We start from the raw sequence: 16,387 nt of genomic DNA on the forward strand, positions 1-16,387 counted from the left end.
CCTAGTTTCTAACTTATAGTTTAATAGTGTACCGTAAGGTTAAATCTAAAGGACAATCAATTGTATGTAATCATTTTAATGTAACATATCAAATGGGTTTATCTAATCGACGAACCTTATTCCAACGATTTAATCATTATGAAAGTTAAATAATTAACACAAGAATTATTTGTAAAATATGTATTGGAGATCAGATAGGAATTTCCATTAACTTTTGTCTGACACTTGATAAGTGATACTTTGTTCTCATTTGAAAATCACTATATCATTTATTCCGAATACCGTTAAAAAGTAAAGGTTTCCTAATTCAAAGTGGACCTCATAACAGAGACACGTAATCATAATTCAATGTATCCGATAATTCAATCATTTGATATTATCTTTTAATCTCGTTGATAAACTTACATCGAACAAATACGTTCATGTAAAGTATTATTATTCATTCAATACCTTGATAGCATTTCCAAGTTCATGAAATAGATCTCATAGCTTATATTCATATCAACTAATCCGTTCAATGTTTTATTAATATTTCTCAATTTAAAAATCACACATATGTATATGTATATATATTTGTTTACACATAATTATTCGTGAATTGTCAGGCATGGTCAAAGGGTAATTGAGTACATGAATATAGATTTAAAAACTTTAGAGACTCAACATTACAGATTTTGCTTATCGTGTCGGGAACATATAAAGATTAAAGTTTAAATTTGATCGGAAATTTCCGGGTCATCACAATATTCATACATGATAATATCATGATAATATAATAATTTAAAATCTCATTTGATATTATAAACATTGGGTTAACAACATTTAACAAGATCGTTAACCTAAAGGTTTCAAAACAACACTTACATGTAACGACTAACGATGACTTAACAACTCAGTTAAAATGTATATACATGTAGTGTTTTAATATGTATTTATACACTTTTGAAAGACTTCAAGACACTTATCAAAATACTTCTACTTAACAAAAATGCTTACAATTACATCCTCGTTCAGTTTCATCAACAATTCTACTCGTATGCACCCGTATTCGTACTCGTACAATACACAGTTTTTAGATGTATGTACTATTGGTATATACACTCCAATGATCAGCTCTTAGCAGCCCATGTGAGTCACCTAACACATGTGGGAACCATCATTTGGAAACTAGCATGAAATATCTCATAAAATTACAAAAATATGAGTAATCATTCATGACTTATTTACATGAAAACAAAATTACATATCCTTTATATCTAATCCATACACCAACGACCAAAAACACCTACAAAAACTTTCATTCTTCAATTTTCTTCATTTAATTGATCTCTATCAAGTTCTATCTTCAAGTTCTAAGAGTTCTTCATAAATTCTACAAGTTCTAGTTACATAAAATCAAGAATACTTTCAAGTTTGCTAGCTCACTTCCAATCTTGTAAGGTGTTCATCCAACCTCAAGAAATCTTTGTTTATTACAGTAGGTTATCATTCTAATACAAGGTAATAATCATATTCAAACTTTGGTTCAATTTCTATAACTATAACAATCTTATTTCAAGTGATGATCTTACTTGAACTTGTTTTCGTGTCATGATTCTGCTTCAAGAACTTCGAGCCATCCAAGGATCCGTTGAAGCTAGATCCATTTTTCTCTTTTCCAGTAGGTTTATCCAAGGAACTTAAGGTAGTAATGATGTTCATAACATCATTCGATTCATATATATAAAGCTATCTTATTCGAAGGTTTAAACTTGTAATCACTAGAACATAGTTTAGTTAATTCTAAACTTGTTCGCAAACAAAAGTTAATCCTTCTAACTTGACTTTTAAAATCAACTAAACACATGTTCTATATCTATATGATATGCTAACTTAATGATTTAAAACCTGGAAACACGAAAAACACCGTAAAACCGGATTTACACCGTCATAGTAACACCGCGGGCTGTTTTGGGTTAGTTAATTAAAAACTATGATAAACGTTGATTTAAAAGTTGTTATTCTGGTAAAATGATTTTTATTATGAACATGAAACTATATCCAAAAATTATGGTTAAACTCAAAGTGGAAGTATGTTTTCTAAAATGGTCATCTAGACGTCGTTCTTTCGACTGAAATGACTACCTTTACAAAAACGACTTGTAACTTATTTTTCCGACTATAAACCTATACTTTTTCTGTTTAGATTCATAAAATATAGTTTAACATTAAACCATAGCAATTTGATTCACTCAAAACGGATTTAAAATGAAGAAGTTATGGGTAAAACAAGATTGGATAATTTTTCTCATTTTTGCTACATGAAAATTGGTAACAAATCTATTCCAACCATAACTTAATCAACTTGTATTGTATATTATGTAATCTTGAGATACCATAGACACGTATACAATGTTTCGACCTATCATGTCAACACATCTATATATATTTCGGAACAACTATAGACACTCTATATGTGAATGTTGGAGTTAGCTATACAGGGTTGAGGTTGATTCCAAAATATATATAGTTTGAGTTGTGATCAATACTGAGATACGTATACACTGGGTCGTGGATTGATTCAAGATAATATTTATCGATTTATTTCTGTACATCTAACTGTGGATAACTAGTTGTAGGTTACTAACGAGGACAGCTAACTTACTAAACTTAAAACATCAAAATATATTAAAAGTGTTGTAAATATATTTTGAACATACTTTGATATATATGTATATATTGTTATAGGTTCGTGAATCAACCAGTGGCCAAGTCTTACTTCTCGATGAAGTAAAAATCTGTGAAAGTGAGTTATAGTCCCACTTTTAAAATCTAATATTTTTGGGATGAGAATACATGCAGGTTTTATAAATGATTTACAAAATAGACACAAGTACGTGAAACTACATTCTATGGTTGAATTATCGAAATCGAATATGCCCCTTTTTATTAAGTCTGGTAATCTAAGAATTAGGGAACAGACACCCTAATTGACGCGAATCCTAAAGATAGATCTATTGGGCCAACAAACCCTATCCAAAGTACCGGATGCTTTAGTACTTCGAAATTTATATCATATCCGAAGGGTGTCCCGGAATGATGGGGATATTCTTATATATGCATCTTGTTAATGTCGGTTACCAGGTGTTCACCATATGAATGATTTTTATCTCTATGTATGGGATGTGTATTGAAATATGAAATCTTGTGGTCTATTATTATGATTTGATATATATAGGTTAAACCTATAACTCACCAACATTTTTGTTGACGTTTTAAGCATGTTTATTCTCAGGTGATTATTAAGAGCTTCCGCTGTCGCATACTTAAATAAGGATGAGATTTGGAGTCCATGCTTGTATGATATTGTGTAAAAACTGCATTCAAGAAACTTATTTTGTTGTAACATATTTGTATTGTAAACCATTATGTAATGGTCGTGTGTAAACAGGATATTTTAGATTATCATTATTTGATAATCTACGTAAAGCTTTTTAAACCTTTATTGATGAAATAAAGGTTATGGTTTGTTTTAAAATGAATGCAGTTTTTGAAAAACGTCTCATATAGAGGTCAAAACCTCGCAACGAAATCAATTAATATGGAACGTTTTTAATCAATAAGAACTGGACATTTCATAAACTCATCATTCATGGTACGGTAGAAATCCTTCATTAACTTGTGATTGTCGCCAACATATTCCGGACAAAAACGAGTCTTTGCCAAGAAGGTAGACTTGAGAGTAACCAAGTCCATTGAACCTTTTCGCAAATTGTGTAACTCGTCCCGGATTCTATCAAGGTCGGAAGAAGTTCGGTATTCTTTGAAGAATTCCTTCTTAAACTCCTCTCACGTCAAGCTCATGCATTGCTCTTCACCATATAATTGGATTTTATCATCCCACCATAACTTCGCCTCTTCACGTAACATGCTAGAACCATACCTCACCTTCTTCTCGGGAGGACATTCCGCGGTACGGAAAGCTCCCTCGATATCGGAAATCCAACATGTGCTTTTCAACGGATCTCGTACCCCATTAAACATCGGAGGTTGAGCATCCTTGAAGTTTTTGTAGTGGAAATCTCGCCTTCCATGACCACCATTACCATCACCCCCTTCACAACGAGGATGAATGTTTCTAGCTTCTAATGCCTCCTCGATCGCGGCATTCATTCGCTCATTGATCATTTCGGTTACTTGCCCATCAATCGATTCTTGGAAAACCTTTCGGACATCCTCAAGAAATTCCGCTCTTTGCCTTTTAATAATGGTCTCAACCTTGGCCGTAAACTCGGCGTCTTCACTAGTACCTCCGCCGTTAATATCATGTCCGTTCCTCATCTTCAATCTATAAGATGGAAAAGATTAAACAACGAAATGAAAGGACTTAACACATATGTATATACATATACACCACACTACCCCATCTTGCTCAACAATCGTAGTACATTGCTTATTTGACACGATTTGAACCCGTAACAATGGTAGCTAATCATTGTTACGCGAGCACGTCGCATTAACTTGCTAGTACAACGTCTATCTCGCTTGATGATTGCTAAACACAACACGAAACAATTAGTGCAAGGTTATTTCACATAAACCCTAGCACTATCCAATCCCCGGTCCGACCCGTCTCCTACAAGTCCCGCATAACGCGCATACACAATAAAGTCTAAGTCTAGGCACCTATCTCAAGTCGCCTAAATCCCTTAGACCATGCTCTGATACCACTTGTAACAACCCAACCCATTTTACAATCAAACACGCGGAATAAATTATTTTTTTTATATCAGTATAGTGCGCGGCGCGCACCACCATATGTGCGCGGCGCGCACAAGCCCAAAACAGTTCTGTCCAGTTTTGCAATTTTTTTAAATAAAGATCTCCCACTTCCCGACATATTTAGACGAAACGCTTTTGAAAATATGTTCTAATATGAAAAACTCATACGATTCAATCATAAAATGCATTTTACAAAACGGGGCCCACATCGGCCGTTTTACGAGTTTCGTTCAAAACATACAAATTCGACCATAAGAGTTTAAATTCCAAACGACACTATGAGCATGGTGTTTGGAGAATTAAACTACCCAAATCTCGGCAAAACTTCAAAAGTTATCACATCCAAAAGCGTCCCCTATCAAACAAGCGGGATCCATAATCCAAACGTACGCCCTTACCTTTGTCAACGCCCGAGCCTATAAAAAGGTAAACAACGAGAGGGTAAGCAAAGCTTAGTGAATGCAATAATTATACATATACATATATAACCTACTTACTTGCAAACACTTACAACGAATCCGCATGCATACTAGCAACATAATTAGCAAACCTTTATAATGTATAACGCTAAATCCTCGACAACATAAGCTAGTATAACAATATCATATAACGCAAACAATACAATATGTTACAACACAATACATAAGCATTGATGTTCACAACATCCATTAGTACTCAAATTTCAAGGCTAGCCCAACGAATGGTATCGTCAACATCGAACTTAATTCCCATTTGTCCTAATAAATGTGGTATCATCAACATCGAACTTAAACCCACATATGAGGTATTGTCAACATCGAACTTAAACCCTCATCAAATGTCACTACAATAGTGGTATGGCTTCGTCAACATCGAACTTTAAATCCATACATGAGGTATCGTCAACACCAAACTTTAACCCTCATCTACACAACAATATACTCTAGGATATGGTATCGTCAACATCGAACTTTAACCCATACCCCACAAGTAAAAAATCATATACATACATATATAATTATTCCACTCACCTTAACGATTTGGTGACGGTTTTTATACTTCCGAAAGCTTCAATAGCAAAGTACCTAATATAATAAGTACTTCAATCAACATATAATCTAGTTGGACTAGATACCAACAATTCACTTATGTGCATTTTGAAGGATTTTCGTATGCCCGAGAGACATATTTAATTAATGTGGCTAATATATTATGATCCAAGTCGGGTCATACCCAATAACAAGCTTACCAACACTTTAAATGTATTTAATCTTAGCGATTGGATCGTTAAGTAAATACGCGACACTTGAATTTTAGAAAATCGGTTTTCTAAAATATTATCACTTGAAATAAATTATTTGGATAATTATATATAATTGTTTATAGGTTTAAATAATTATATTGTGTTATATTTTATAAAAAGTTTATAAAGTATATAAGTAACTAAACAATGCATATATTTTATAACAAGTTTTATATATAAAACATCAAGTTTTTTATAAACATTCTTGTTATAAAATAATGGCATGGATGGGCAGATTTTGGGACTCCAAGACAAGTCCCATGCTAGTTTATTTTTGTTACTTTTGATACAAATATTCCCAAGTGCATGCTTAACACTTAAAACCAAGTTTTGACTCTTATTTTGCACTTACAAGTTAGAAAACTCTTTCAAACTTTCTGCTGGATGATTCTGGCCGAATTTTGAGCTGAACAAAAAGGGGTTCAAGTGGTTTTGCAAGTGAGAAATTCAAGTGTTATTAAATCCTAACCAAAGCACTAAGTGTTGGTTATAAGTTTGGGGTATAAACACTTGAGGTTTCATAGTTTTGAGGCTCCATTCATCATCTTCTTTCTAGTTGCTGCTGATCAGAATTTTAGGTGCAAATAAAACGGTTTTAAGCTTGCTTAATTAGCTAGTTAAGTGTCTAAATCTTAACTAACTTAAAGGGTGGTGTTGGTGCATCAAAGGATTAGGGTATTGCACACTTGAGGGTTCAAGTTGGTAGCTTTCTTCCATCATTTTCATCATCATTTTGCTGTCCAAATTCAGCTCATAACTCATCATAGAGGAGGTATAATCTTCTTCCTTCTTTGTTATATGTAAGCATTATTTCATGACTTGATAACTATATGGAATTCATCTAAAGTGGTTTAACATATTAACATGCTTTCTTATATTTTGCTTCCGCTTGTTGTAACTCTTAATGAATTGGTTTCATGAATAAGTTAACATTAAGAACTTGTTGAAATGTTGAATTCCATCAATGGTATCTAGAGCCGAAGTCTATGAAATATGCTTCTTATATATGGTCTTTAAAACCCACCAACTTTGCATTCTATGTACATGCATGAAAGTAGAATGTAAAAATATTGGGGTTTGGGTGGGTTCATGATTTTGGCCGAATTTTAAGGGTTCCAAAAGTGGGTTTGGAACTTGCAAATTGGTCATATTTGTTGTATATTGTAGTTCACAATCAATGCCTTGACCTTATGATGTATGCATGTGTGTTTGAATGGATATTTGTTTGGTTGAATGGTTGTAATATTCATTCAATTTGGTTTGTAAAATTAATTATTCATTTGGTATGTAATATTAATTTTGGTTATGTAATTTATTTTATATTTGGCATGTAAAATAGATTAGGATGTGTTTTCATTTTCTAGACAAAATGTATTAGGATATATTTTGTAACAAGATGAAGATGCATGAAGATCACAAGGAAGAACACAAGAAGCATGTGGATGCAAGGTTAAGTGGGAGGTTAAAACCTCTTACTTTGTGTTTTACCCATTGACCGGTGGCATTTTGTTTTCGGCTAAACAAAATGTCTACCAAAAGGCTTGATTGTGAACATTTGTTTTGCATGCGTGGTTGTTTTAATTTCTTGTATGATTGTGGATTGTGCATGTTACTACAACAAGTTATCACACAAGTTAACAACAAGCAAAACTAAAATTTAATTGGTTAAATTATTAACAACATGATATTTACCAAACCACAATTTAATCGGTTAAATTGAAATGGCAAAAAGGATATTAATAAACGGTAATTAAGAACATGATAATGATCATATGTATAAAATGGTTTATATCAAGTAATTGGCTAAAATTACATGACTTGAAAATGGATTTCAAATGAACCATACACTAAATGCATGTTGGTGTATGGCATAAAAGTTTTCTTAAACTAGAATTAATGGAAACTTAAAATCCCTTCTATTAACAAGGTAAACAAGTTAAACGCCACCCTTTTGTGTGACACTTAGACATATTAGGGAACTCATGATGGGATAAAGGTCACCTAACCGTCATGAACAAACTAATATGGTTGAGGTGAATTTCGCATGCTTGTGGGATAAAGGTCACCTAACCACTTGTATGTTAAGTTTACACGTTTACACAAGTAGGACGACTTGATTTGGGAATCATGAACTTAGGGTCACCGAAGCATGAGGAACAAATAGGCGTTGATGGGATAAATATGCCATGCAAAAGGATTGCATGATCCCATAATTTAGAAGTTGCAAAAGGATTGCAATTGTCATTATGACTACCTAGCTAAATCAAATAACGGGATAAAGGTCACCTAACCGAAATTTGATTTACCGTTGGATTCTAATATTTAATATGTCAATTAAAATATAAAAGGGTATTGTTTATTAAATTTAAAATCAATACTTAAATGAACTTTGTTAAATATTGTAGATGGCCGCTAATAACATCAACAACACGCAAAATGCACCAATTAACTTACACAACCTATCATTAAGGTCTCTCCTCGAGAAAGACAAACTCAACCATACGTACTTTATGGATTGGTTCCGCAATCTTAGGATTGTCCTCAAACTCGAGGATAAGGCGTATGTGTTGGAGGACCCCATTCCCGATCAACCCGACGAGGATGATACGGAAGGCATGGCTTATTGGGATAAGTATTGCACCGATTCGGTGCAAGTCGCTTGCCTAATGCTTGGGACTATGATACCCGAACTCCAAAAGGATTTCGAGCATCATACTGCATACGACATGATCACGCAATTGAAGGAGATGTTCCTTCAACAGGCGCGTGTCGAGCGCTTCGAGACCGTTCGAGCGCTTCATGCATGTCGTATGGACGACTCCCAATCCGTTTCATCTTATGTCCTTAAGATGAAAAGCCTCATTGATCGCGCAAACCGTCTTAATCTCAATATATCCAATGAGCTAGTCATGGATCTTATCCTAAACTCCTTGTCAAAGAGGTTTGACCAATTTGTAATTAATTACAATATGAATGGGATGGATAAGACCATTGGCGAACTTCATGGCATGCTTAGGACGGCGGAAACTAGCATGGGTAAGAGGGCTTCACCCGTGCTAATGATCAATGATGGTGGGTCCAAAGGTAACAACACCTCTAAGCCAAAGGTGGCTAAGAGGAAAGGACCCGGCCATCAAGGCAAGGGAAAGGGGAGGATGGTTACCCCAACCAAAAACAAGAACAAGAAGCAAAAGGTTGTCGAACAAGCAAACCCCAAGGAAGACCCGTGCTTCGGTTGCGGTGAAATGGGTCACTGGAAACGCAACTGCCCGGTCTACCTTAAGGAGTTGAAGGAAAAGAGGGATGCGGGGCAAACCTCAGGTAATATATATATGGTATATATAGAGCTTAGTATTACTTCTTCTAATACATGGGCATTAGACACTGGATGTGGAACTCACATTTGCAATTCTTTGCAGGGGTTCAAAAGAAGTAGCAAGCAAACGGGAACATCAAGTCTCTTTATGGGTAATGGAGCCAAAGTGCAAGTGAAGGCTCAAGGAGACTTTGTATTAAAGCTTCCAAGTGGTTTGGAACTTATTTTGAACAATGTTTTGTATGCACCGGATTTATGTCGAAACATTATTTCAGTTTCCCGTTTAAAACAATGTGGTTTTTATCTTAATTTTGTTAATGATGATATCCACGTTTATTTAGATAATGTATTCTATTTTAAGGCCTCACCTTCAAATGGAATTTATGAATTGATTCATGATGACACATCATCTAGTAGCTCAATATACCATACTAGCACCAAGAAACTCAAAAGGGATTTGAGTGATTCCTACTTATGGCATTGTCGCCTTGGTCACATAAACAAGAATCGAATACATACACTTCAAAAGAATGGCCTTTTGAAATCAAATGAACTATACTCGTTTGATGTATGTGAATCTTGTTTACAAGGCAAAATGACTAAAGCACCTTTCAAAGGGACCTACGAAAGGGCTAAGAACTTATTGGGATTAATACATTCGGATGTATGTGGACCCTTTAAGCCCATAACTAGGAATGGTGAAAGATACTTCGTTACTTTCATTGATGACTTCAGTCGTTTCGGATATATCTACTTGTTAAGACATAAGGACGAAACTTTTGAAGCATTCAAAGAGTATCAAAACGAAGTACAAAATCAACTCAATAAGACAATCAAGGTACTCCGTACCGATAGAGGAGGTGAATACCTAAGCGATGCCTTCCAAGATCATCTTAGAAGTTGTGGGATTATCTCGCAACTTACTCCACCCGGGACACCACAGCTTAATGGTGTATCCGAAAGGAGGAACCGAACCCTAATGGATATGGTTCGATCAATGATGGCTAGAAGCTCGTTACCTCTGTCATTTTGGGGTTATTGTCTATGCTCCGCGGCTCGTATTTTAAATATGGCCCCAACCAAGAAAGTGGAACGAACTCCTCATGAGATGTGGTTTGGAAAACCTCCATCTCTATCATACTTAAAGGTATGGGGATGTGAAGCTTATCCTAAGCGTTACGTCCCTAATAAGTTGAATGCTCGATCCACGAAGTGTATCTTCATAGGATATCCCAAGGATGATATGGGATATTATTTCTATGATCCATCCGAGCAAAATGTATTTGTTGTTCAAAAGGCTGAATTCCTTGAAACTAAGTTCCTAATGGAAGGAAATAGTGAAAGGAAGATAGATCTTGAAGAGGTTCAAGATCAAGTAGATGATACACAATTGGTTGACACTAGCACTCAACATGAAAATGTTGAGAGTGATCAAATGGATGATCAAAATACACAAGGCGTTCGCAGATCTGGTAGGATTAGTAATCCTCCTGAGAGATATGGGTTTCTCATGGATGGTTGCTATGTGGTTGATTTGGATGAACCAACAAACTACCAAGATGCTTTATCAAGGATTGATAAGGATAAATGGCAGGAAGCCATGAACGCTGAGATGCAATCCATGTATGACAACCAAGTTTGGGAACTTGTTGAACAACCTACTGGCTCAAGGCTAGTTGATTGTAAATGGCTTTTCAAGATGAAAACGACATACATGGAAACTTGGAAACATATAAAGCTAGACTTGTAGCAAAAGGTTTCACTCAAACTCAAGGGGTTGACTATAATGAAACTTTTTCGCCTGTGGCAATGCTAAAGTCTATTAGGATATTACTTGCCATTGCTGCTCATTATGATTATGAAATATGGCAAATGGATGTCAAGACCGCTTTCCTAAACGGACATCTTGAGGAAGATGTCTACATGGTTCAGCCTGAAGGTTTTGTTGATCCAAAATATCCTAAGAAGGTATGCAAGTTAAAGAAGTCAATCTACGGATTGAAACAAGCATCTAGAATGTGGAATCATCGTTTTAATGAGGAGGCCAAAAAATTTGGCTTCATTAAAAATGGTGATGAAGCTTGTGTATACAAGAAAGCTAGTGGGAGCACTATCATGTTCCTTGTATTATATGTGGATGATATATTACTATTTGGAAATGATGTTCCGGCAATGCAAGGAGTTAAAACTTGGTTAAGTAAATGCTTCTCCATTAAGGATCTTGGAGAAGCACAATACGTTTTGGGGATTGGGATCTACAGAGTTAGATCCAAGAAGCTGATAGGTTTGAATCAAAGTGCATACATTGAAAAGATCTTGAAAAGGTTCAAGATGAAGAACTCTAAGAAAGGTTTGGTACCTATTCAAAAGGGAACACTTCTCAGTTCATCTCATTGCCCCACCACGAAAGATGAACAGGAGAGAATGAAGAAAGTCCCATATGCGTCTGCTATTGGGTCAATCATGTATGCAATGATATGCACTAGACCGGATGTGTCATGCGCTCTTAGCCTGACAAGTAGATACCAGAATAACCCAGGAAACAGTCATTGGATTGCTGTCAAAAGTATATTGAAATACCTTAGGAGGACTAAGGATATGTTTCTTATATACGGGTCTGGTGAGGAGGAACTCGCTGTAAAAGGTTACGTAGATGCAAGTTTCCAAACTGATCGAGATGATTCTCGATCACAATCCGGTTATGTCTTCACGTTAAATGGAGGTGCGGTCTCTTGGAAGAGTTCAAAACAGGATGTTGTTGCTTTATCCACTACAGAGTCGGAGTACATCGCCGCATCATTGGCAGCTCAGGAAGCTGCATGGATGAAGAAATTCATCGACGACTTAGGAGTAGTCCCTTCCATTCAGGACCCTCTTGAGATCTTTTGTGATAACGAGGGTGCGATTGCTCAAATCAAAGAACCTCGTGCTCACCAAAAGACCCGTCACATTGAGCGAAGATTCAACTACATAAGGGATGAAGTTGAAAAGGGAAAGATATGTATTCGCAAAGTTCACACAGATCTTAACATAGCGGATCCACTCACGAAGCTCTTACATGGATCAAAACATGCAGGACATGTTTGTACTTTAGGGCTTCGATATTCTAGTGATTGGTCATGATCTGTTTTAAGTATTATAACGGAACGAAATTGTTCAAACTCATTAATATAATTATGGTGTTAATTTATTAATCTTGAGTCAGGTTCCTATTTTGCATATTTTATCCATGAATAAGCTATTATTCTAAATTCCGTAGTCGATCACATTTGTGGGAGCAAATGTGAGGTTTAGACTATTATGAACTTGGACTGGTATACATTCATGGGATGAATGTGGGGCAAGGTTGCAACCAAGGTTCATAGATATTTATGGGATACAAATATTGGAAGACCCGCCCTCAAGATTTACTAAATGGAGCCTTTGTGGTTGATCACATGTAATCTTGAGTAAAGGTGAATATCATTGTATCCTCTGACCTGAGATACATATTGGGTTCAGATATTTACCAAGTATTGTGCCTTGATTCTTTCCTTCGCTATTCTGAAATATGGTAGTTCATAAGGAAGAGCTCAGGTGTAATGCAAAGTATATATATCTAGGACGTATGTTATCAAGATGGAATTTGTCCCTCTTATTCGTTGAGAGTCAGATGTCTAAGGCCTGATAAAGTTAAATCTAAAAGAGAGTGATCACTCTGTGTCTCTTGGATTTAGCATGACATCTAGGACGAAAGGAAATAATGAAAGATTCATTTATTCATATTCGAGATGGGAAACTCGAAAGGGATGATGTTATTGAATGGCACAAAGTCATAACATATTGGGGGTGATGGACGGTCGTTAGGTGGTATCCATCACTTGCATTAATTTCTTATGTTTCTCGTGCAAGTGGGAGATTGAAGGATTTTCGTATGCCCGAGAGACATATTTAATTAATGTGGCTAATATATTATGATCCAAGTCGGGTCATACCCAATAACAAGCTTACCAACACTTTAAATGTATTTAATCTTAGCGATTGGATCGTTAAGTAAATACGCGACACTTGAATTTTAGAAAATCGGTTTTCTAAAATATTATCACTTGAAATAAATTATTTGGATAATTATATATAATTGTTTATAGGTTTAAATAATTATATTGTGTTATATTTTATAAAAAGTTTATAAAGTATATAAGTAACTAAACAATGCATATATTTTATAACAAGTTTTATATATAAAACATCAAGTTTTTTATAAACATTCTTGTTATAAAATAATGGCATGGATGGGCAGATTTTGGGACTCCAAGACAAGTCCCATGCTAGTTTATTCTTGTTACTTTTGATACAAATATTCCCAAGTGCATGCTTAACACTTAAAACCAAGTTTTGACTCTTATTTTGCACTTACAAGTTAGAAAACTCTTTCAAACTTTCTGCTGGATGATTCTGGCCGAATTTTGAGCTGAACAAAAAGGGGTTCAAGTGGTTTTGCAAGTGAGAAATTCAAGTGTTATTAAATCCTAACCAAAGCACTAAGTGTTGGTTATAAGTTTGGGGTATAAACACTTGAGGTTTCATAGTTTTGAGGCTCCATTCATCATCTTCTTTCTAGTTGCTGCTGATCAGAATTTTGGGTGCAAATAAAAGGGTTTTAAGCTTGCTTAATTAGCTAGTTAAGTGTCTAAATCTTAACTAACTTAAAGGGTGGTGTTGGTGCATCAAAGGATTAGGGTATTGCACACTTGAGGGTTCAAGTTGGTAGCTTTCTTCCATCATTTTCATCATCATTTTGCTGTCCAAATTCAGCTCATAACTCATCATAGAGGAGGTATAATCTTCTTCCTTCTTTGTTATATGTAAGCATTATTTCATGACTTGATAACTATATGGAATTCATCTAAAGTGGTTTAACATATTAACATGCTTTCTTAATATTTTGCTTCCGCTTGTTGTAACTCTTAATGAATTGGTTTCATGAATAAGTTAACATTAAGAACTTGTTGAAATGTTGGATTCCATCACATTTAATGACTTAATGCATTAAATGCCCCATTCTCACCAAAACCGCCCTTAAGGGTCAAGACCACGATTAATCCCTTAAAAGCTAGTGATTAAGGTCCAACAACACTAACTACAACATAATTAGGGTAATTCATACCCATGATCCCCAACTAGATCAATCATTAACCCCTTTGACTTATTTAAAGTCAACACACCCATCTCGGGTCATCCACTAACCCAACTAACACCCATTTACCAATTAGCTAGGTGTGATAGTAATTAACTAACCAATTAGGACTCATAAACATCAATTACCACTTTGAAACCCTAAGTTAGTTACCATTGAGTCTTCATGACTCAAACTTACCCAAGAACACCCAAAATCATCAAATATGGGTTTTATGTTCATCACTAACACAAACCCTAACCCTTAAACAATTAAAATAAGGAAATCAAAGTTAGAACATACCACTACAACCAAAACGTAGCTAGAGAGGAGATGAACAACTTTATAACTCGAGCTAAGACCCAAGACTAGCTCCTTCTTCCTTTGCTTGAGCTTTCTCACACAAGAATCTCTCTCTCTCTCTCTAAAATTGAAGTGAAAGAGATGAAGTAGTTGGAAATGGAGTGAATGACACCCCAAGATCTGACCTACTGGCTTTAAACTCGTCCACAAGTGAAATTACCAAAAGCCCATCAAAATATCTGATTAAAATAAGCAGAACCCGGCCACAGTAATAGTGCGCGACGCGCACCATTAGGTGTGCGATGAGCGCACTAAGCCCAGCCCAGCTTCTGACTTCTGTTCAACTGCACAATCATTCCCACACTTTATGTACTCTATTTACTCTACTGTACAATGAAGATTGGGGTCTTACAACTCAATAGAAAATTGGTAATGGAAAACAGATTGAGCAAACCTTGGAGGAGACTGTGGACAAGTCACAAAGACTAAACCTGTACTTAACGGATCCAGATGATTCAGTATCTGCTGAATCCTTTAAATGAATATCTTGCTCTTTACTTATTTAAAATCCTTGTGGAAAAAATTTCTTCATCATCCTCCGATCTTAGAAATTCTAAGATATCATCGTATCTTTCAGTATAAATATCCTCAATATTTCTGAAGATATTTTCATAAATATTCTCGTCCAAAATTATTTATCTCTTCGTGCTATCTGTGTTACATCATAAAGGAAACTGTTTTAGTTTCTAAATTCTATAACCTTCGAGTTTAAATTATGAATGATTTTCGAAGAAATGTTGGAAATGGAAAACATGAGTTAGTATAATATAATGACGCCTAGCCAACGTGGTTATATTACAGTAAGTCATGCTGAAATTTCTAATGGAACGTGATGATGGTTCACAGATCACACCCTCATCATGTGCCATGTTACATAACTCTTTCATTCTAGTTAACCTCTAAACATATCAAGAAAATATTTTCTTGATATTTCTATCTTTCCGTGATTTCTGGTAATTTAACAAATCAAATCATGCTATTACGATTCCTTTCTGCTTAGAACATTAGTTAGGTTCATTTTAAACTTCATAACTAAAGTCGAGAAGAGAAAACGAAAGCATGAAACTCCGAAATATAATTAAATATAAGCACGACAACAGCATAGAAATTACAAACCATGTATATCTATACGAATAGCAACATAAAGACACGAGAGAATTAAAAACCCTATAACCCCAAGGTAGTAGTAGAAGTAAACAGATTCCTCAGGTAGTAGATGAAAAAGAAGAATGACAGATACGATAGTTAGAAAAATATCAAGGATTAGAACTAGATTAAGCATTTTCACAATCCATAGAAGTATGAATTGAGGAAGAAAGTGTAGGAGTGATGAAAGTAATAGAACGGAAGAGGTTAATTTATAGCAAAATAGTAGACAAAGTAATCGAGGCAGATTACAACATTTAATTAAAGAGAATCCTAATTCCCTTAAATTTCGAAGAATCAGATCTTATATAGAGTTCAAAGATTTTCTTTAAATCCCTTGAATTCTGAAAATCAACCGTGACTA

Source organism: Rutidosis leptorrhynchoides, chromosome 11 (genome assembly GCF_046630445.1).
Source record: "Rutidosis leptorrhynchoides isolate AG116_Rl617_1_P2 chromosome 11, CSIRO_AGI_Rlap_v1, whole genome shotgun sequence".
Classification (NCBI taxonomy): Eukaryota; Viridiplantae; Streptophyta; class Magnoliopsida; order Asterales; family Asteraceae; genus Rutidosis; species Rutidosis leptorrhynchoides.